This window comes from Kogia breviceps, chromosome 6 (assembly GCF_026419965.1).
Source record: "Kogia breviceps isolate mKogBre1 chromosome 6, mKogBre1 haplotype 1, whole genome shotgun sequence".
Taxonomy (NCBI): Eukaryota; Metazoa; Chordata; class Mammalia; order Artiodactyla; family Physeteridae; genus Kogia; species Kogia breviceps.
This window is the reverse complement of record NC_081315.1, coordinates 7757683-7777742: the sequence shown is the minus strand read 5'-3', so window position 1 is coordinate 7777742 and position 20060 is coordinate 7757683. Positions and strand designations below refer to the sequence as shown.

Genomic DNA, 20060 nt, shown 5'->3' with positions numbered 1-20060 from the left:
GAGCTATCTAAAATACTTTCATTAAAATTTCTGCTTGGGCTTCCCTGGTGGCGCAGTGCTTGAGAGTCCGCCTGCCGATGCAGGGGACACGGGTTCGTGCCCCGGTCCGGGAGGATCCCACGTGCCGCTGAGCGGCTGGGCCCGTGAGCCATGGCCGCCGAGCCTGCGCGTCCGGAGCCTGTGCTCCACAACGGGAGAGGCCACAACAGTGAGAGGCCCACGTAACGCAAAAAAAAAAAAAAAAAAAAAGAAAAAAGAAAAAAAAATCAATTTAATTTAAAATGTAATTTGTATTTTTGAAATAAAATCAGCTTGAGTTTCAATAAAAATTAGTGGACTATTTTTACTTAATATGTAAATGTTGATTTTTACTTAATACGTAAATGTTGATTTCAAATAATGATATAAATTTATATCATTTAAAATAAAAATTGGGCTTCCCTGGTGGCGCAGTGGTTGGGAGTCCGCCTGCCAATGCAGGGGACGCGGGTTCGTGCCCCAGACCGGGAAGATCCCACGTGCCGTGGAGCGGCTGGGCCCGTGAGCCGTGGCCGCTGGGCCTGCACGTCCGGAGCCTGTGCTCCGCAATGGGAGAGGCCACGGCAGTGAGAGGCCCGCGTACCACAAAAACAAAAACAAAAACAAAATCCTGCTTAAACTAGCTATAGTTCGTTTCTGTTGTTTTCAAATGAGAGCTCTTGAGTAACAGAATTTAAAATGGAGGAGAGCAGGTCAGGAGATGGAGAGAGACCAGGTCTTCATGACATCATATGCGTTCCTGAATCCAGCTACAATTGAAGCCAGCACTCCCCTTGATTTTTCAGTTACATGAACCGATGAATTCTTCTTTTCCTTAAGCCAATTTGGGTTGACTTTTGAAACTTACAAAGCAAATAATTCCAGCTGTTGCTGTATTGTACTCTTCCTCTCTATTCTCATGCCCTTTTCTATCTTTTTATGATTTTTGTGATAAACTTTAAAATGAGCAATACTAAAAAGAAAAAACAAACAAACAAACAACCCATTTAATCCTCATATAAGCTGTTCATTACTGTGATCCAAAGTTCTATTAACAGGGCCAGGCATCTGTTTGCTCTTTAATATGAGATGAAGTCAGGACAGAATTTGACAACTGTTGATTCCATTTTTCTTTCCTATAAATTCTTTAGTTGTTTGAGCTTTTCGTTTTCTTTTTAAAACTAATTCAGGGGAAGTGGAATAAAATGCATGATTTTCTATCTGACTTCTAAGTTCCATTAACTTAAAAATGGGCTTGATACTTATTCATATTTAAATATTAAAAACTCACACAGTTGTGTACACTTTTATTATTTTATAATCTGCCTACATTGCATTGTAAAAACATAAAATACACATTCAATCAAGTTGATGGTCTCGTCCTAGTGGAAGAGTTTCTAGAGTACAGAGTGTAATTGGCTGAAATGTTTGACATCAGGTTCCTTTTTTTGTTATTAGAATTTCTGGCACACGCACTTTACACAAATGTTGGTCAAGGAATGTTGCTCCCTCCTTTCCAAAGTTATTGCTCCTCATTGTTTATGAAACACAGTTAAAAATATTTTTTTTCAGAACAGGGTGATGTGGGTCAGTGAGCTTACTCACTGGCATGTGATTTGGACTTTCATCAAACCAGTCAACCAGGGTCTTCCCTGGTGGCGCAGTGGTTAAGAACCCGCCTGCCAATGCAGGAGACACGGGTTCGATCCCTGGTCGGGGAAGATCCCACATGCCGTGGAGCAGCTAAGCCCATGCGCCACAACTACTGAGCCCGTGTGCTGCAACTACTGAAGCCTGCACACTCCAGGGCCCACATGCTGCAACTACTGAAGCCTGCGTGCCTAGAGCCTGTGCTCTGCAACAAGAGAAGCCACTGCAATGAGAAACCTGCACACTGCAACGAAGAGTAACCCCTGCTCACCGCAACTAGAGAAAGCCCGTGCACAGCAGCGAAGACCCAAAGCAGCCAAAAATAAATATAAAATTTAAAAAAAGCAATCAACCAAGATGAAATCAAAATGAAAATGTCAACTTATTTGAATGGATACATCTGTGTTATTTAGAAAAAATTTAAGAGCGTGTTGGCAGAGCATACTGACACAAATATAATGTTGGACTTATTTTTATTCTTTGGGTTTAAAAGTGTAGTTGATTTTTATGATTATAAAAAGTGAATACATGAACATTGTTAAAAAGACTAAAAACTGTAGGAAAATTCAAAAAGGAAAAAGTATGCATAACCATCAGATATAACCATTGTTATTCTGGAAGTGTCTTTATATCTTTTAGCCAGACATAGATTTTTAAAATATATTTTCTTTTTTGAGATAAGTATGTCCATATGATTTTGCATAATGCTCTTAAAATAACTTTAACATAAAAAATAGGGCTTCCCTGGTGGCGCAGTGCTTGAGAGTCCGCCTGCCGATGCAGGGGACACGGGTTCGTGCCCCGGTCCGGGAAGATCCCACGTGCCGCTAAGCGGCTGGGCCCGTGAGCCATGGCCGCTGAGCCTGCGCGTCCGGAGCCTGTGCTCCGCAACGGGAGAGGCCACAACAGTGAGAGGTCCGCGTACCGCAAAAAAAAAAAAAAATAAATAAATTAAAGAAATAAAGTAACTTTATGATAAAATATTTTAAAATGTTGAGTTTTGAATCGTCTGTTATTTTGATAAATTAGTTCATTGCCTGAAATTGTTACTTTTCTTTTGAATATGGGAATGTATAAAACTATAGCACTATAATTATAGCTTGTAATCATTACAGGTCTAGAATAAAGTCTTAATTTTTATAGTCTTGTAATATACTTGGTATTGTCAGGTTTAAAAAATATAAATCATCCCATTTAATTCTCTAAATGACTTTAAATGGTATATAAAAGAAGTAACATTAGCCTAAATGGAGTGGGGTTAGGTGGAGAAGTTGGATAAAATACATACTAAAGGAAGTCAGGAGACCTAGCCACCCAAAACGAATCAACTCTGTGACCCGTGATGAGTACATTTTTGTATCAACTTTGCTAGACTGTGGTGCCCAGTTGTTGGTGAAACACAAGTCTAGATGTTGCTGCAAAGGTATTTTTTTAAAGATGTGATTAACATTTATAATCAGTTGACTTTAAGTAAAGCAGATTGTCTGGGAGGATGAAGAAGTTCTGGAGATGGGTAGTGGTAATGGGTGTAAAAGAATGTGAATGTTCTTAACACCACTGAACGGTACACATAAAAATGGTTCAGGTGGTAAATTTTATGTTATGTATAGTTTTCCACAATGAAAAAAAAACGCAAAGCAGATTACTCTCTATAATGTGGGTGGACCTCATCTAATCAGTTGAAGGCCTGAAGAACAAAGGCTGAGGTTTCCTGAAGAAGTAGGAATTCTGCTTCAAGACTGCGCCATAGCAATTCTACCTGAGTTTTGGACATTTTGACTCAACTCTGATGGCCTGCCCTACAGATTTTGGACTTGGCATTCACTGCAATCACATGAGCCAATTCCTTAAAATAAATCTCTCTCTCTCTCTCTCTCTCATGTGTGTGTGTGTGTGTGTGTGTGTGTGTGTAATACATATATATGTGTTATGTTTTTCTGGATAACTATGACTAATACAGAGAACTTGGCTAAGAGATCCCGAGTTTTAATTTCTTCAGCTGAAGGTTAGGAGAGGGAATTAGATCAGTGGTTGTCAAATTACAGTCTGTGGATCAGTGTTCATTTTGGACAAAGCTCTGCCCAGTCTGTGATAAAAAGAAAAAACAAGCTGGTAAGTGTTTTAGATAACCAAATGTGTTCCACTCTATTTTTCTCCCTGCTGCCACCTCCCCCTGGGAGTAGAGAGCCTTCCACTCTCTTTTGGAGTGGAAATAGTCTTTCTTTTATGAAGTGATGCAGCTGATAGTTGGTAGCTGCTTGTTCTGTCTTATGTGTTAATGTACCAAGGCAAAATACAAGGTTGGCAACTTTAAATCAGTTACCAAATTGGGGAAATTCTTACTAGTTAACGTAATTGAAAAATCTGGGAGCCGCCGCCTTAGATGGCCTCTTCCAACTCTAAAATTCTAAAGCTCTAAGATAAGCTCTTAAGGACTCGGAGCAGTAAATCTCCACCTAGTTAGAGAGTCAGAAGTAAACAAAAACAAAACAAACCCCCCCACAGAATATTATGAAGACAAAGAAAGACATTATTTGTGGACTGTTAGCCGTTTCAGATTACTACTGCTACCCCGTATTCTGTAAACACAATAGAGGGCAGTGACTACGGGTTCGTACAATATAACTTCCCTGTTCTGCTGGTGAAACTTTCAGCCTCAATTCCTGGTAGAAGTTCACATTTAACATGTGTTTGGTTGAGCCTTCCAATTTATTTCTTGGTTAGAGAAAAGAGATGATCTAAACCAGCTTCACTCATCTCAATTTTCAATTTTAATCTGATGGAGCCGGGTAACCAGAAAGCCAGACTGTGGAAAAAGAGAGGGGACATTTCCTTTTCCTTTTGAATAGCTTAATATCCTCATATATTAACAACACAAACAACTAAGAAAAAACACCTGGTTTTCCATATATAGCTGGTTTTAAAATTCAGTCTTGCAGCTCACTAGGTAGTAAAAAGACTCTTCAGTGGGTGTAGAGGTGAAATTATAAGTATAATGACTTACTTGTAGGCAAATAATAGGTGAGCTTAAAGAGCTGTGCGACCAGGATTCAAATCAGGGCTTCAGTGGCTGCATTTGGTATCTCAGTCACTGGTCTGTCATAATTGCTTATGGATTATCACTGTTCAGGGAAGAATTCAGATTAACTCACTTAGCTGTAATATTCTGAGGAAAATCATTAAACACTTTCTTCCCTTATCGTACACTAAAAAAAAAAGATTTATAAACCTTAAGTAGAGTTTAAGATAATTTTCCAAACTAAAATATACACTTTTAACTACAGTGTTATATTGGGGGTGGGAGTGTCTTCCAAATATCTCCCTCTGATTTATACTGAATTCTTCACTTTTGTTGACGTGATTCAATTCCATCTAAAAGGCAGAGCTTATCACTATAGATCTAGGTATATATTGACAAAATATAGTCGATCTTCATTTCTCATTCATCAAGAATGTCTCATCTTACACAGCTTCTGTGTTTGCATGTGTGCAACACAAACAGGTTTTGAGTTTCTCCTTTCTCTCTCTCTTTTTTAAAACTATGGGCAACAGAAGAAGTGTATCTAATTCTTTCTTGTCCCATTTCCTCATTCTGTCCAGGGTTTCCATTCATATGGTTGTAGTCATAGTTGGTATCAGGATATAAATATATTTACTACTCAGCAATAGAAATGACTTTTTTCTCAACAGGGACTGTAGAATTAATGGCTCTGGCTAAATGATGTCTTTATGTGAATCTTGCTTTTTAATATCTACCTCAATTACATTTCCATTCAGTCTGGCGAAGATGCAGGGTACCTTTCCCAAGGACACTTAAGTAGAGGTAAACAAAATCAGCAGGAGGTCATGAGAAGTGATATCACAGTGAGTCACAGGCCTGGTGCTCCAGCTGACAACCGGGGATGTAAATTCCCAGAATGGGTCAGTTTTATCAGCACGTAAGAGAGTAAAGCAATGTCATAAGACCTCCAGAAAAATCTCTTTTCAATCTGTTTTGTTTATGGCAAGGGGCATTCAAGAAGCAGGCAAGACCAGAAGGTGGCAAAGCAGTCAGCTGTAAATAAAACCTGTGTGTATTCGAAGACAGGGTGTTGCGTAAAACACTGTGACTCTTTGGATTCTTGCAAAGAACTGTGTCTAGTGAAACTGAAATTTGCAAGTGCAGATGAGAGAAGAAAACATATCCGGGAGAACATAGCACACCATATGGGAGTCTAGGGTGCTGTCCTCTTTCGTTTTTGTTCTAGTCACAGGATAAAAATTTCCATTTTGGGGGCTTCCCTGGTGGCTCAGTGGTTGGGAGTCCGCCTGCCGATGCGGGGGACGCGGGTTCGTGCCCCGGTCCGGGAGGATCCCACGTGCCGCGGAGCGGCTGGGCCCGTGAGCCGTGGCCGCTGAGCCTGCGCGTCCGGAGCCTGTGCTCTGCAGCGGGAGAGGCCGCAGCGGTGAGAGGCCCGCATACCGAAAAAAAAAAAAAAAAAAAAATTTCCATTTTGCCTAGAGTGGTGGCTATTGCAGGGCTGCACCACAAATTCCGTGAACATTCATTCACTTATCTGCTGTGTGCCGGAAACTGAGGCATGAGGAGCTGCAGAAAAGAAGCATGTTCCTGCCCACGGTCCCGCAAAAGAGAATGAGAGAGAACTGAGAATTACGAATTATAATCCAGTGTGATGAGTGCTAAGTGGAGTGTGATGTGAGAAGAAACGTGAGGACGGGGGGGTTACTGACTCATCCTGGTTTGACTGGTAGCAGCACTGAAAGCCCAGTCCTGGTTTTGACTGGGAAACTCCTTTATCCCAGCCAGACCGAGACAGCTGGTCACCTTAGTGAGGTGCCCATTTGGGGGTAACTGGGCTTATTAACGGGGATTAGAATGGTGACATTTCCCAGAGGAGAGGAAACTATGTAAGCTGTGTCTAGAAAGGCTGAGGTAGAAACACGTGGGTGTTATAGGCTGACTCATGGTCCCCGAGTTACCAGGTCCTAATCGTTGGAACCTGTGAATGTTACCTTATATGGCAAAAGGGATTCTGCAGATGGGATGAAATTAAAGATCTTGAGATGGAAAGAGTATCCTGGATGACCCAGGTGGTTCCTGAGTGTCGTACTAAATGTCCTTAGGAAAGGGAGGCAGAGGAGATTTGACAGCAGACGAGGAGGTGGGCGCGAGAAGCTGGAGTAACGTGCGAGGAAGAGGCCACCAGCCAAGGACTGTTCACGGTCTTCAGAAGCCGGAAAAGGAAAGGAAATGGATTCTTCCCTGGAGCTTCCAGAAGGAACCAGCCCTGCTGACACCTTGATTTCGCCCCATTAAAACCGATTTCAGCTTTTGGTCTCCAGATCCTAAGAGAAAAAAATTAAGGTTGCTTTAAACCGCTAAATTTGTGATAATGTGTTAGAGCAGCAACAGGAGACTTCATATAGTGGGGAGCCCAGAGAAGGGCATTCTAAGCAAGGGAACAGTAGGGCAAAGGCTGTTAGAGAGCAAGGGCTGGTCAGGGTATTACAAGGCTCCAGTCTGGCAGTTTGGCCGCAAAGCACGCGTGGGAACACAGTTCAGGGGTGGGCAGGGCCTGGAACCCAAATGACCTTGTAACTCACACGTTACGGAGTTTTTCTTCCATCTGGAAGACAAATGAAAACGTATTCAATGATGTAAAGCGGGGCCTTTAAGAAAAGTCTTTTTGGTAGCTGGATGGAAAGTGGATTATTGAGAGGAGGAGGGAGATCCAAAGAAGCAGGGAAATGCATTTAGCATCATCATATCGTCCAGGCAAGAAAAGGCAAGAGTCTTGATTGCCCGTGGGGATATGGAAAGCAGGGGCAGTTTCTAGGGATTCTGAGAGGGTGGATTATACTAGACTTGATGACCAACTAGGAGAGGTTGAAATGTTCGTCGGAGTGCTACGGAAGACAGAGCTGTTCGTAAGTGAGATGGGGAATCCAGGAGGAATCGTGTGTGTATAGGCGGTGGGTGGAAATGATGCGTTAGCGTCTAGACACGTTGGACTCAAGGGGCTAGTGCTATATACAAGTAAAAATTTAAGAGGACAGTTCAATGAAGAATTTTTAAAAAGCTTTGGAGAAAAAAGTTGTCTTTGGGACACGGGGGCAGTGAAGGCAATAGAAATGGACCAAAGACAAGGTGGTCGGTAATGCAGACTTGCCGTCATCAATGGCCTTTTCTCTCTCAGTATGTCCAGCCATTTCTTTTGTTTGTTTTTTTTGCGGTACGCGGGCCTCTCATTACTGCGGCCTCTCCCGTTGCGGAGCGCAGGCTCCGGACCCGCAGGCTCAGCGGCCACGGCTCACGCGCCCAGCCGCTCCGCGGCACGTGGGATCTTCCCGGACCGGGGCGCGAACCGTCGTCCGCTGAGTCGGCAGGCGGATTCTCAACCACTGCGCCACCAGGGAAGCCCCAAAAGTTGATTTTTTATAAATATAACAATCTTTAACAATGAAATCCATTAATTGTACCAACATTGAGTTATGTGTGAAGCTCTTTCTGACCTTGCACTAGTAGGGAAATGGTGAGGCTCTAGTTATATGCTAACTCCAAACCGAAGTTGTCCATTATGTCCATGTTTTGTTTAATAATGTTAAAGGCAACTTTGTGTACAGCTTTTATACATATGAGGGTGTATGTGCTACTGTGTGTGTGAAGACGTTTCAATTGATAGGCACCTCTAGTGTTTGTTTTAAAGAGGTATTCTGATTTGTCTTTATCTCTTTAGTTCATTAGGTATAGATGGGATTTCTGATTAATAATTACTTATATAAATTTAAATGCTGCCATATTTACCTTCTGGTTCTTGAGCTAGAGTGAAAATCACCTTGCCATAGAAGCCGTGCTTTGTCCATTGTCATTTTCTTTACCCTCTTGAGAATTACAGGGAAATGAAAATGCTTTTAGGACATGAGTGCTTGGTTCAATTCAAAATTTTAATCATTTGGGTACTTCTCAAGTCATGAAAGATTAAGATTTCAGCTAAAAAAAATCTAAGTTACAGTATTACATCACATATTAAAAACACCATGAAATATTTAAAACAGCTATTTTAATCACCATTATTCTGTTTTTGACTGTTGGAAATGCACTTCTATTTAAAAGTTCTACTTTATTTTCTCTTTTTCTCCTCTGAAATCAATCTTTGTCTCCTCTGTTTTCTGAAAGTATCTTGTGTAATAGATACCTTAATATTTAACTCATTTCTTCTTTGAGGGAGATAGACTCCTTAGAGGCAGGCCCATGTCAGAGTCAACTTTGCACCCTCCTGCTGCATGGTATAGTAGCTACACACAGCTCCACTTGATAAATATTTGTAGAACTCAACTATTTACCATTATTCTTCCTCATAGTACAGCTGACCTCACATTTCCCAATGCCTTGCTGTACCTTTCTCATCACAACTAGGTGCTAACGTCACTTTGGTATAAAGGCATAGGTCTTGCTAAGAAAAAAAATCTAGTTCTGTGCTGTACTAATGTTCCTTTATTAATTTTCCACTGTTGTCAGATTCTTTTCAAAGTGATGAAAATTTCCACAAACATTTAAAAAAATTGACCTAAGAGTTTATATTTAATGTTTTAGGACTCTCTCTCCTTTATGAACAATGGAGGAAAATTATAGCTGTAGAATTTTTATTATTTATTTTAAAATTTATTTATTTCAATTAGTTTATTATTTTTGGCTGTGTAGGGTCTTCTTTGCGGTGCACGGGCTTCTCATTCTGGTGGCTCCTCTTGCTACGGAGCACGGGCTCTAGAGCACGGGGGCTTCAGTGATGCGGTGCGTGGGCTCAGTAGTTGTGGCTCGTGGGCTGTCTTAAGAGGACAGGCTCAGTAGTTGTGGCTCCCGGGCTCTAGAGCACAGGCTCAGTAGCTGTGGCGCACGGGCTTAGTTGCTCCGCAGCATGTGGGATCTTCCCGGACCAGGGCTTGAACCCATGTCCCCTGCATTGGCAGGCGGCTTCTTAACCACTGCGCCACCAGGGAAGCCCAGTTGTAGAATTTTTAGATTGACTTTTAAAAGTCCTTAAAACTTCCTGCTTAAAAAAAAAAAAAGTGATTTACACAGTGCAAAGTGGAGTGGTTCAATAAGTCCAATTATTTAACAAAATTGTCAGAAGAAGAGATGGGATATTTTTCATGTAAGGTGCAGAGACTGACAATCTTAATAATCACTGAAACTAAGATTACTTCTGTCATTTCAGTGAAAAATCGATTTCTTTTCCTTTTCATTGTATGCTTCACACTCGATTAATATGTCTTCCCTGAAATGTTGAAGGTGCCAGGAGATCAAGGACCATCTCTGATTTGTCCCAGGTGACCTACTCCTGGCTGAATCCCAGTGCTAGTGAATGTACTAGGTTGCCAATGATTGTAGGAGGAAGGAACGGAGGCGAGGAGCGCGAGGGCGGTAAGAGGAGGGAAGAATCAAAGGACAAGTTCCTTGTCGTTCCACCATAATATATGGGCAGCATTTTAACTCTAATTCCTTTTAAAAACTAATATTGAGTCATATTTAAAAGTTCTCTTCTACTCTTTGTTCATTAAGATATTTTTATTTCCTCAGAATGAGGTTTCGAGCCTGTGATGTGATCCCTGCACTAGAATTTTAGTTATTAATGATATTAGCCTTTTTATTTTATTTTCTGAACATCGTGTTGCCATCCTGATTCACTCTCCTGGCCCACTGTCTTGTAAATGTCACCACAAGGGAGGTACGACGGAAAATAATTGAAAACAAAAGTAATTTTAAACAAATCTCTTGTGGAGCAATAGGTTCTTTGTCATATTTAAGGAACGTGTACAGAATACAATTTGAGAATCAGGAAATTTACATGCGATTCTGTCACTGACATGCTTTAACACTGAATAAAGCTCTTTATAAGTTTTTTCTTTGAAGCCAAACCTTTCAATAACTATTTTACACTGATTACTTGATGACTATTCTTAATTGTCAGGGACATCCAGGAATAAAAATTTCTGTCTCATTTCAGAATGCTATATTACTTAACATTTCTATATAAAAACTTACTGTGGAGATTGTTTCTTCTTGTCATTGGAAGAATAAAGCTGGTGTCCACATTTTCCACCAGAGACTGTGATTTTAGGATAACAAAGGCCTACATATTTTATGGTTATATTTAACTAAAATGTCCAGATAGGGAAAATCCACAGAGAAAGAAAGCATCTTAGTGGTTACCGGGGCAGGAGGGAGGGGAAATGGGGAATTATTGCTGGGGGGACGGGGCTTCTTTTTAGGGTGATGAAAATGTTCTAAAATTAGATAGTGCTGATGGTTGTACAACTCTGTGAATATACTAAAAATTGTACACTTCTAAGGAATTTTATGGTATGTGAATTATATCTCAGCAAAAATGTATTAAAAGAGTCTCCTCCCTCCCCAAAATATAGACTTATAAAATTAGTATTTTCCCCTTTAGAATCAGTTTTCAAGGAGGATGATTCAGTCATTTAAATTAGCTTAACTACTTAAAATGGGATTGAGCTCTCCCTTTCACTTGACCTCTGAACTGTTTCTCATTCTTTTTAAATTTTATTTATTATTTTTTTAAGATCTTTATTGGAGTATAATTACTTTACAATGGTGTGTTAGTTGCTGCTTTACAACAAAGTGAATCAGCTACACGTATACATATATCCCCATATCTCCTCCCTCTTGAGTCTCCCTCCCACCCTCCCTATCCCACCCCTCTAGGTGGTCACAAAGCACCGAGCTGATCTCCCTGTGCTATGCGGCTGCTTCCCACCAGCTGTCTGTTTTACACTTGGTAGTGTACATATGTCCACGCCACTCTCTCACTTCGTCCCAACTTCCCCTTCCCCCTCCCCATGTCCTCAAGTCCATTCTTTACGTCTGCATCTTTATTCCTGTGCTGCCCCTAGGTTCTTCAGAACCATTTTTTTTTTTTTAGATTCCATATATATGTCATTCTTTGAATATACTCTTTGATGGCAAGTTTCCATACTCCGGGGATGAAGATGCTATTGAAAAATGACTAAAAGTCATTGCAACCATATACAATTAATGAGGTGTAAGTATAAAATGCCACTTCCTTGTGTGCTCATAAAATAGCTCTGAATGTTACTTCCAAAAATTATTTCAGAAACAGATGGAACAAGGTCAGCATGTTTGAATTCAACATAAAATCACCCACGGTGACCTTCTGGAGAGAACACACTTACTTCCCCTTATACTCTGAAGAGTGAAAAAATACTCTTAGTACTTTATAGTTCTACCTCTTGGTCATGACAGATGATGTGACAGCCCAGGATTATAATTAAACAAATGTGCCTGGGTGAAAAGTGTAAAGGTGTCCACCACCTCCAGGCCTACTGGGTACAAGAAACCAGTTCCCTTCCTTTTATGAGCAGAGGTGCTTTGGAATGAGTGTGATGACAGCCTAGGTAAAGCAGGCGTGTGTCTGAATGGAAATTTCCCCCATTGAGGTTGACTGAACTCACCAAAGAAGAGGAGGAGGTGACTTGATGCTGTAAATTCTTGTCCTAGGTCCTGCCCGGGGGGCGTCCATGGACTTCAAAGCAGCCAGGGCATAGGGTGTTGTTTGTGCCTATTGGTGGCCGGCAGTCTGCTGTCTTAGCCTTGGTAATGGGCACAGTGCCCACGTCCTTGCCAGGGCAGCTACACCACCGCTTACCTTCCTGCCTGTGAGAAAGCACACGTGGGTAGCTCACACCTTACAGGCCTCAGGCGATGTAGCGGTTGTATCTGTATATGTCACCTTATTGATGCCGTCACGCGTGGTGGATTCTCAGGGTCACGTTCTGTTCAAGGAGCCCAGTTCTCACTCAAACATGTTTCAAAAAGTGTTCAATTCATTAATTGAGTATCTCGAAAAGCATTAAAGTGCACAGAACTTATGGTCTTTTTGGACTCTTTCTTGGACGCTCCTTCCTCCACATTTCATTTTGTTTCACAGTCCAGATTCTCATTTGGCAACTCCAGTTCCCCCTCTCTTGCTAAGCCTTTCCCTTCCTCTTGGCTCCTGGGGTCTGTAGTGTTCCGTCTGTTTACCAATTCTGCATTCCAAAAGGCTAGAAAAGAGTTTGGCAGAGATAGACTACTTCAGAGAAAGTGAACAAAAATTGGACTGGTAAATCAGGAATCAGTTGGCAATTTTTGAGGGGTGGGGAGGAGAGAGAATCTGAATACTCCCTTATCAATATTTTTTTGAAGTATAGTTAATTTACACTGTTGTGTTAGTTTCAAGTGTACAGCAAAGTGATTCAGTTATACATACATATATGTATGTACTTTTTCAGATTCTTTTCCATTATAGGTTATTACAAGATGTTGTGTTCTCTGTGCTCTACAGTAGGTCCTTGTTGTTTACCTATTTTATGTGTAATAGTGTGTATCTGTTCATCCCAAACTCCTAATTTATCTCCCCCCCCTCCCCTTTGGTAACCAGAGTTTGTTTTCTATGTCTGTGAGTCTATTTCTGTATTGTAAACAAGTTCTTTTGTATCATATTTTAGATTCCTCATATCAGTGATATTGTATGGTATGTGTCTTTCTTTTTCTGACTTACTTTACTTAGTATGATATCTCTAGGTCCACCTATGTTGCTGCAAATGGCATGATTTCATTCTTTTTTATGGCTGAGCAGTATTCCATTGTATATATGCACCACATCTTCTTTATCCATTCATCTACCAATGGACATTTAGGTTGCTTCCATGTCTTGGCTATTGTAAACAGTGCTGCAGTCAATATTGGGGTACCTGTATCTTTTCAAGCTTATCAATATATTTTTTTATCATGTTTAGTTTATAATTCTAACGTCTCCCACCATGGGTTTTAGTGTCTGTGCTGCCTTCCCTGTGTTGTGTCATATGTTCTACTCATTTCCCACAGTATTTTAGCTAACCATCCATTACAAAAGTATTTTTTGATTGTGGTTGTTGTTTTGATTACTCCTTTTTTAGTTCTGCTGTGTCTCCACCTCTCTCTATTGGGCTGCATTGTCTTCTTCTTGTGCCATGATTGAGCATATCTCCCCAGATTTAAGCCATGTATCCTTTGCCCCTATCCTGCACTGTCTGGTTGCTGGGACAGGATGGAACTAATAGATAAAACAGGAGCAGAGCAAAAGGAGATGCACCCGTTTAGGCAGGGAGGGGTCAGCGTGCAAGATGTAGCTGCCCGATAGCAGGAGATAAGGATGGAGGGTTTGCCTCTGGGGAAGAAGCTCATCTAAAGACTGTGCCCCAGGCTCCCAGAACAATTCAAAAAGAGAGAATCTAAAAGTGACTTGACAAATGGAAGCATCTTTGAATAGCCTCATGGCCTTTCAATGGGGCTACCTTGAAGAGGACCAAACTGTTGGTTTGGCCAAAAAGGTCATTCGGGGTTTTCTGTACCATCTTCACCAAAAACATATTTGATGTTGTACATTATGCTGCGTTTAGGAAAGAATCATTTATATGACTCTATAGTCATGTCTCCTAATTTCTGTGCTATTATTTTTCATATCTGAAATAAAGGTCGACAGGCATCACTAATTATGCAAATGCGGCATCTTTCCTTCCCTCCTTCCTTCCTCCCTCCCTACCTCTCACCCTTCCTTCCTCCTTCTTCTTCTTCTTCTTCTTCTTCTTCTTCTTCTTCTTCTTCTTCTTCTTCTTCTTCTTCTTCTCTCTCTCTCTCTCTCTCTCTCTCTCTCTCTCTCTCTCTCTCGGGCTAAGGCACTAAAACATTTACAAAATGTACATTGGCTAGTAGCCATCTAGGAAACCTAGATGCACTGCTGTTCTACTTTCTCATGCAGGCCGCTGAGAGTTGTTTCTTGCCCTAGTGAAAAGCGTATGGGGTCCTCCAGCAAGAATCAAGAGGTTAAAATAGGGAACAAAAGAGCTTTCAGAGATAAGGTTCTCAGGGACCTGAGCAATCAAGCACTCGTCTCTTCAGCCCTGTCTCGCACTGTTTATCTGATACAAGTTCATTTCCTGCTCTTTGCTTTTACATCTAAAGCGCGTCTTTCAAATTCCTTTTACCTTCCCAGATCACTCCATTCTTTATGGTTCAGATCAAGTCCCAACTCGCCGCCCAAGCTTCTCTCTGCTCTGGCTCACATTAATAATTATGTTCTCTGAAATCCTACAGATTTTGGTTCTTGCATCATTTAGAACGTACACAGTGTAAATGTGGGAACATATAATTGGGGGAGAATTGAAAAATGAAAGGACTGAGAAAGGCTTTGCCAATCTGCCTGGTTGACCTCCCGTAATTTGACCCAGTTTTTCTTACATTAAGTGGCAACTGCTGCCTAGCTTTTAGATCCATCCACAGTTACCCTCTTAAGCTGTTAGGACATAACTCATCAAAGTGACCAGACAGAGCATTAATCAGATTAATTAGGGTGCTGTGCAAAGTTAAATACAGAACAGGCAGAGCTAGAATACGGCAGTAACCACGGTGAGGCAGTGAAACGAAGGTTGCATTAACTCCGGAATTAAAGAGCTGTATAAAGATGGCATAGGCTGCATATATAGAATGTTGACGATGTTTTCTGAATCACTGGTTAGAAACACGTCTGTATGGCAGCGCAGGCAAAAAAGGTTTGCCCCCTTTTCTCTTTCTTTAAACGTTTCAACCCAGGGCTGAAAGGGCAGCCTCTGAAGTGTTCGTTTTTGTTTTGGTAGGTGGAGTTCGCTAACCAAAATGACAACAAACACTCAGAAATGGGAACTTGCTCTCTGGCATCAGTTCAGACTCTTAAAACCAGGGATGTTTTCCTGTCTGATGGATAAGCCACCAAGCACAAATTAAAAACATATGCTTCATGGTTCTCTGAGGATATTTATAGCTCAGAATCTATACTTCCCGATCATCTCTACAGCAGAACCGTCTGAATAGGTAGTGAACATTTTGCAACAATTCTAGCCCCATTCTAGCAAATTTCGACTTCCCTGTTTTGAAATTAGACTACACGTTTTCTTTCCTCAGCGGAAAAAAGTATCTTTGCAGAAAGAAGTTGAAGTATTTTCCACACTACATATGACCTGGTTACATACTCACAAGGTTTGATGATTTTCGGTTTATGTACTTAACTACCTTCCTTGATAAATTCAAGCATTTCAGTATAATCTGTTCTTCAGAACAATAAGTTGAAATATGAAGCACAGCAACATTCATAAAAATAGAATGAAAAACATTAGGGTTTCCATTGGAGGACATAAATATGCCATATGGGTTTATAAATCTATTCCACCAATATTTATTGTGTGTAATGTGCATAGAGCCGGTGTTATGGGGATTCAACAAAGAAGCACCATTGTTGCTTTTTAGCTTCACTGAACTCACATCGTTGGGAAGAGAGCACTTGAAAACGGAAGTTGATAATAGAAAATAATATGACAGGTGTTGCCTATATGTATACAGAAAATGGCAATTTGGGAGAGGGATTTTAATTTAGCCTGAAATTGTCATTCTTTTTTAAAATTAATTAATTAATTTATTTTTGGCTGCATTGGGTCTTCGTTGCTGCGCGCGGCTTTCTCTAGTTGCAGCGAGCGGGGGCTACTCTTCGTTGCAGTGCGCTGGCTTCTCATTGCAGTGGCTTCTCTTGTTGCGGAGCACGGGCTCTAGGCGCACGGGCTTCAGTAGTTGTGGCACAGGGGCTCAGCAGTTGTGGCTCACGGGCTCTAGAGCGCAGGCTCAGTAGTGTGGCACACAGGCTTAATTGCTCCGCGGCACGTGGGATCTTCCCGGACCAGGGCTCGAACCCGTGTCCCCTGCATTGGCAGGCGGATTCTCAACCACTGCGCCACCAGGGAAGTCCCTCTATACAATATTTAACACAGAATCCACTAAGCAGATTAATGCTTCAGTTAATGATTGGACGTTATAAATAGAGTGCCTTAGACATTTAAAAGGGAAGTTTCATTTTAACATTTGTAAGTCACAGCAGGGCTTATTGAGAAAGTTTCCAACCCTAAAGTAGAATACTGGTGTCATCTTTTTTTCAAAATGAGACATTTCAAATCTTTTCTCTTTACCAACTCAAACAACTCAGAGTTTTTGAGTATGTTAACAAAAACTGATTCAGTAGAAGTAAAAACTTTTGTAAAGTAGGGGGACACAGCGGGAGTAATGGAACCTAGAAAGATTCTAAGGGCACAGATGTGGCAGTAGGACCCTAAAACTACCTAGGCATCACCTACAGATTTGTTACTGCCAATACCTCCCTCGCTCAACCCCGAGATGTCCATCTGTTTCTTTTTATCAGAAAATCAGGTTTCCGTGGCAGGCAGGGTCAAGTCTGCTGCTGTACCCCTCCTCCACTCTCCATTTCTTTTTAAGCCAGCACGCTCTACCCCAGAGAAGTTCACAGAAAGAATAGCCCCTGAGGTCGCTGCTCCTTTTATTTCATTGACTCTACAATGGAGGAATTGTTTATCTGAACTGATTTTTCCCCCTTTCTGTGGAGAGTTGCTAGTAAGAAATCCTCACCAACAGAAAAACTTTAAACTTTGCTTTTCCTGTTGGAATTGCATAGGCTTTGGATTCAAGTTTGTGAATTTCTGTCCTTTGTTCCTACCAAGCTATTTGGTCCTAGGCAACTTACGTAACTTGCTCTTCTCTCAGTTTATTTACCAATGAAATTGGAACACAATAAGGAATAGACACTGAACCACCATAGACACTGAACTCTAGTCTTCAGAAAGTACGGCTTACTCTGGAACGGTTTAGAAGCTGGTGTTGGCCGCTTTCCTGAGATGATCAAGCTGTAAAGATGAAGCTGGTAATGGGTCTCAAGGTGCACAGACGGCATTGCTGTGAATTACTCGGCACCGCCTTCTGCTGAGTGGCCAGCGGGCAGCTCTGCTGGTCGGCGAGAGCCAAGGACTCTCAAAGATGCCCATTTCGAATCATGAATTCACCTTAGACACTGATAGCTTTGTCGTGTGGATTCTCTGATGGTACCGTTGGCATGTTTCATTGGCCATACTCCATTTAAACCGTTGTGACTTTGGATCCACTCTTCTGTCTCTACAGAATTTTCTCTCATTGGGAATAGCGCTTCTCAAAAATATCTCTAGGTTAACCTCCTTTAGTCTTTTGCTTGTCTATCAAGATTGATAGTGTTCTCAGGGGACTTCCCTGGTGGTCCAGTGGGTCAGACTCTACGCTCCCAATGCAAGGGGCCCGAGTTTGATCCCTGGTTGGGGAACTAGATCCCGCATGCATGCCACAACTAAGAGTTTGCATGCTGCAACTAAGAAGTCCGCATGCCTCAATTAAAGATCCTGCCTGCTGCAGCGAAGATCCCACGTTCCGCAACTAAGACCCGGTGCAGCCAAAATAAATAAATATTAAAAACAGAGAATGATAGTGTTCTGTTAACGATATTAGTCATGGTAGTGTTGATACATAATAATAGCACTGTAAGTGGCTGAAACTTATGTACCATTTACTGTTTGCCAGATACAGTGCTTTCCGTCTGTTAATTCTTTGAATCCTTCCAATAGCCCTCTGAAGAAGGTTCTACTATAGTTACCTTTTTACAGACCAGGAGACTGTCACAGTTTGTTAGCGATGCGAGCAAGTCTTTTATAGCTACTAAGTGGGGAGGGGGGGATTTGAACCCAGGCCATCTGGTTCCCAAGGCGTCACTCTTAGCCTCTATCATGCACAGCTTCTTTATTAATAATGACAAATACTATTTATTTTGTGCTTTCTTTGCGCCTGTCACTATTTTTAAGTAGTTTATATGCAATATTTCACATATTCTTCAAAAGAACCCGATGAGGAAAGTTTTTACTTTTGGTTTTCAGATGAGAAAACTAAGGCTTAGAGAAGTTGAGTATCTTAGCCAAGCTCACGTAGCCAGAAAGTGGCAGAACCAGTGTTCCCCAAAACGCTTAATCTTAACTTGACTACAAAATTGTAAGGTGCATGCTCCTAGCTTCCTCCAAAGTGAATGGAAAAGTCCATTTAAGTTATTTGTCACTTCTTATAACCTCTCTGTAACGTCATATGAGGAAGAGGACTTTAATCTGAGGCAAACAATTTTTTAAAAATCGAAATATTTATTCTTAAGTGATAAGTGGCGAGAAAATACTTTCTGAACAGGGAGGAATTGGTAAGTTCATACATAAAAGTCTGGGGCATGTGTGGAGAAAAGTAAGTTGTGTGTTTTGACCGGAGACTGTGGGAGGGTAATAAATCTTGCAATTATACAGCAAGTAAGCCTGAAGGGGTAGGGCGTGGTCAAATCATGGAGAGCCTAGAAAGCCTGGTTCGCAGCTTTAACAAACCGTGTGAGGACCCGCTGAGAGCTCTGTGGGGAGCCAGGGCCCCAGCGGACTTGGGGAGATCCCTGGGATGGCAGGGAAGCAGAAGCAGCTGGTCGGGCAAAAGGCTACGGCACAGCCTTGGCGTCTCCACCAAAAGGTGCACAAGAGTGTTTATGGCACTTCGTTCATAAGAGCAGTGCTACTCAGTGACGCTGGGCGAAGTGAGCTACCCGCAGAAGCACAGACATCATGTGATATCGCTTATATGTGGGATCTGAAAAACAGGGCACACGTGAACTTGTTTTCAACACAGAAGTAGAGTCACGGATGGAGAAAACACACTTACGGTTACCAGGGGACGGTAGGGGAGGGATGAATTGGGAGATTGGGACGGACATATACACACTACTATATGTAAAATAGATGACGGATAAGAACCTGCTGTATAGGCCAGGGAACTCTACTCCGTACACTGTAATGGCCTATATGGGAAAAGAATCTAAAAAAAAGAAAAAAGAGTGGAGATGATATATATATATATATATATATATATATATATATATATATATATATATATATATGATTCACTTTGCTGCACACCTGAAACTAACACAACATTGTAAATCAACTCTACTCCAATAAAAATTTTTCAAAAACCATAATGGAAAAGAATATAAATAAGAATATATATATATATATATATATATATATATATGGCTGAATCACTTTGCTGCAAGTTAACACAACACTGTAAGTCAACTGTACTTCATAAACATAAATAAATGAAAAACTAGCAGCTTTATTAATAAAATCCATAGAATGGAATAATAAATGGCAGTAGAAAAGAACAAACTGCTGTTATACACACTGATGTGAATGAATGCCACAGACACACAAAGGCTGAGGGATAGAAGCCAGGCACAAAAGAGCATATCCTAAAAAAAAGAGCATATCCTAAAAAAAAGAGCATATCCTAAAAAAAAGAGCATATCCTAAAAAAAAGAGCATATCCTAAAAAAAAAAAAAGAGCATATCCTGGATTCCAGTGACAGGAAGTTCAAGGATAGGTGAAACAAATCTGTGGTGAGAGAAGTCAGAAT

The 20060-nt window shown here is 41.1% G+C and overlaps 2 long non-coding RNA genes across 3 annotated transcripts in view; one reads left to right on the top strand and one right to left on the bottom strand.

The window, feature by feature from the left end:
- LOC136794341 (uncharacterized) overlaps nucleotides 1-20060 on the top strand; it is a 251596-nt gene that overhangs the window by 36682 nt on the left and 194854 nt on the right. The gene's annotated exons all lie outside the window — the stretch shown is intronic.
- On the bottom strand, nucleotides 9296-12643 carry LOC136794343 (uncharacterized). The gene is made up of 2 exons (XR_010840960.1): nucleotides 12163-12643; nucleotides 9296-9716 (listed from the first exon to the last, which is right to left on the bottom strand). It is a non-coding gene; the product is annotated as an uncharacterized lncRNA (long non-coding RNA).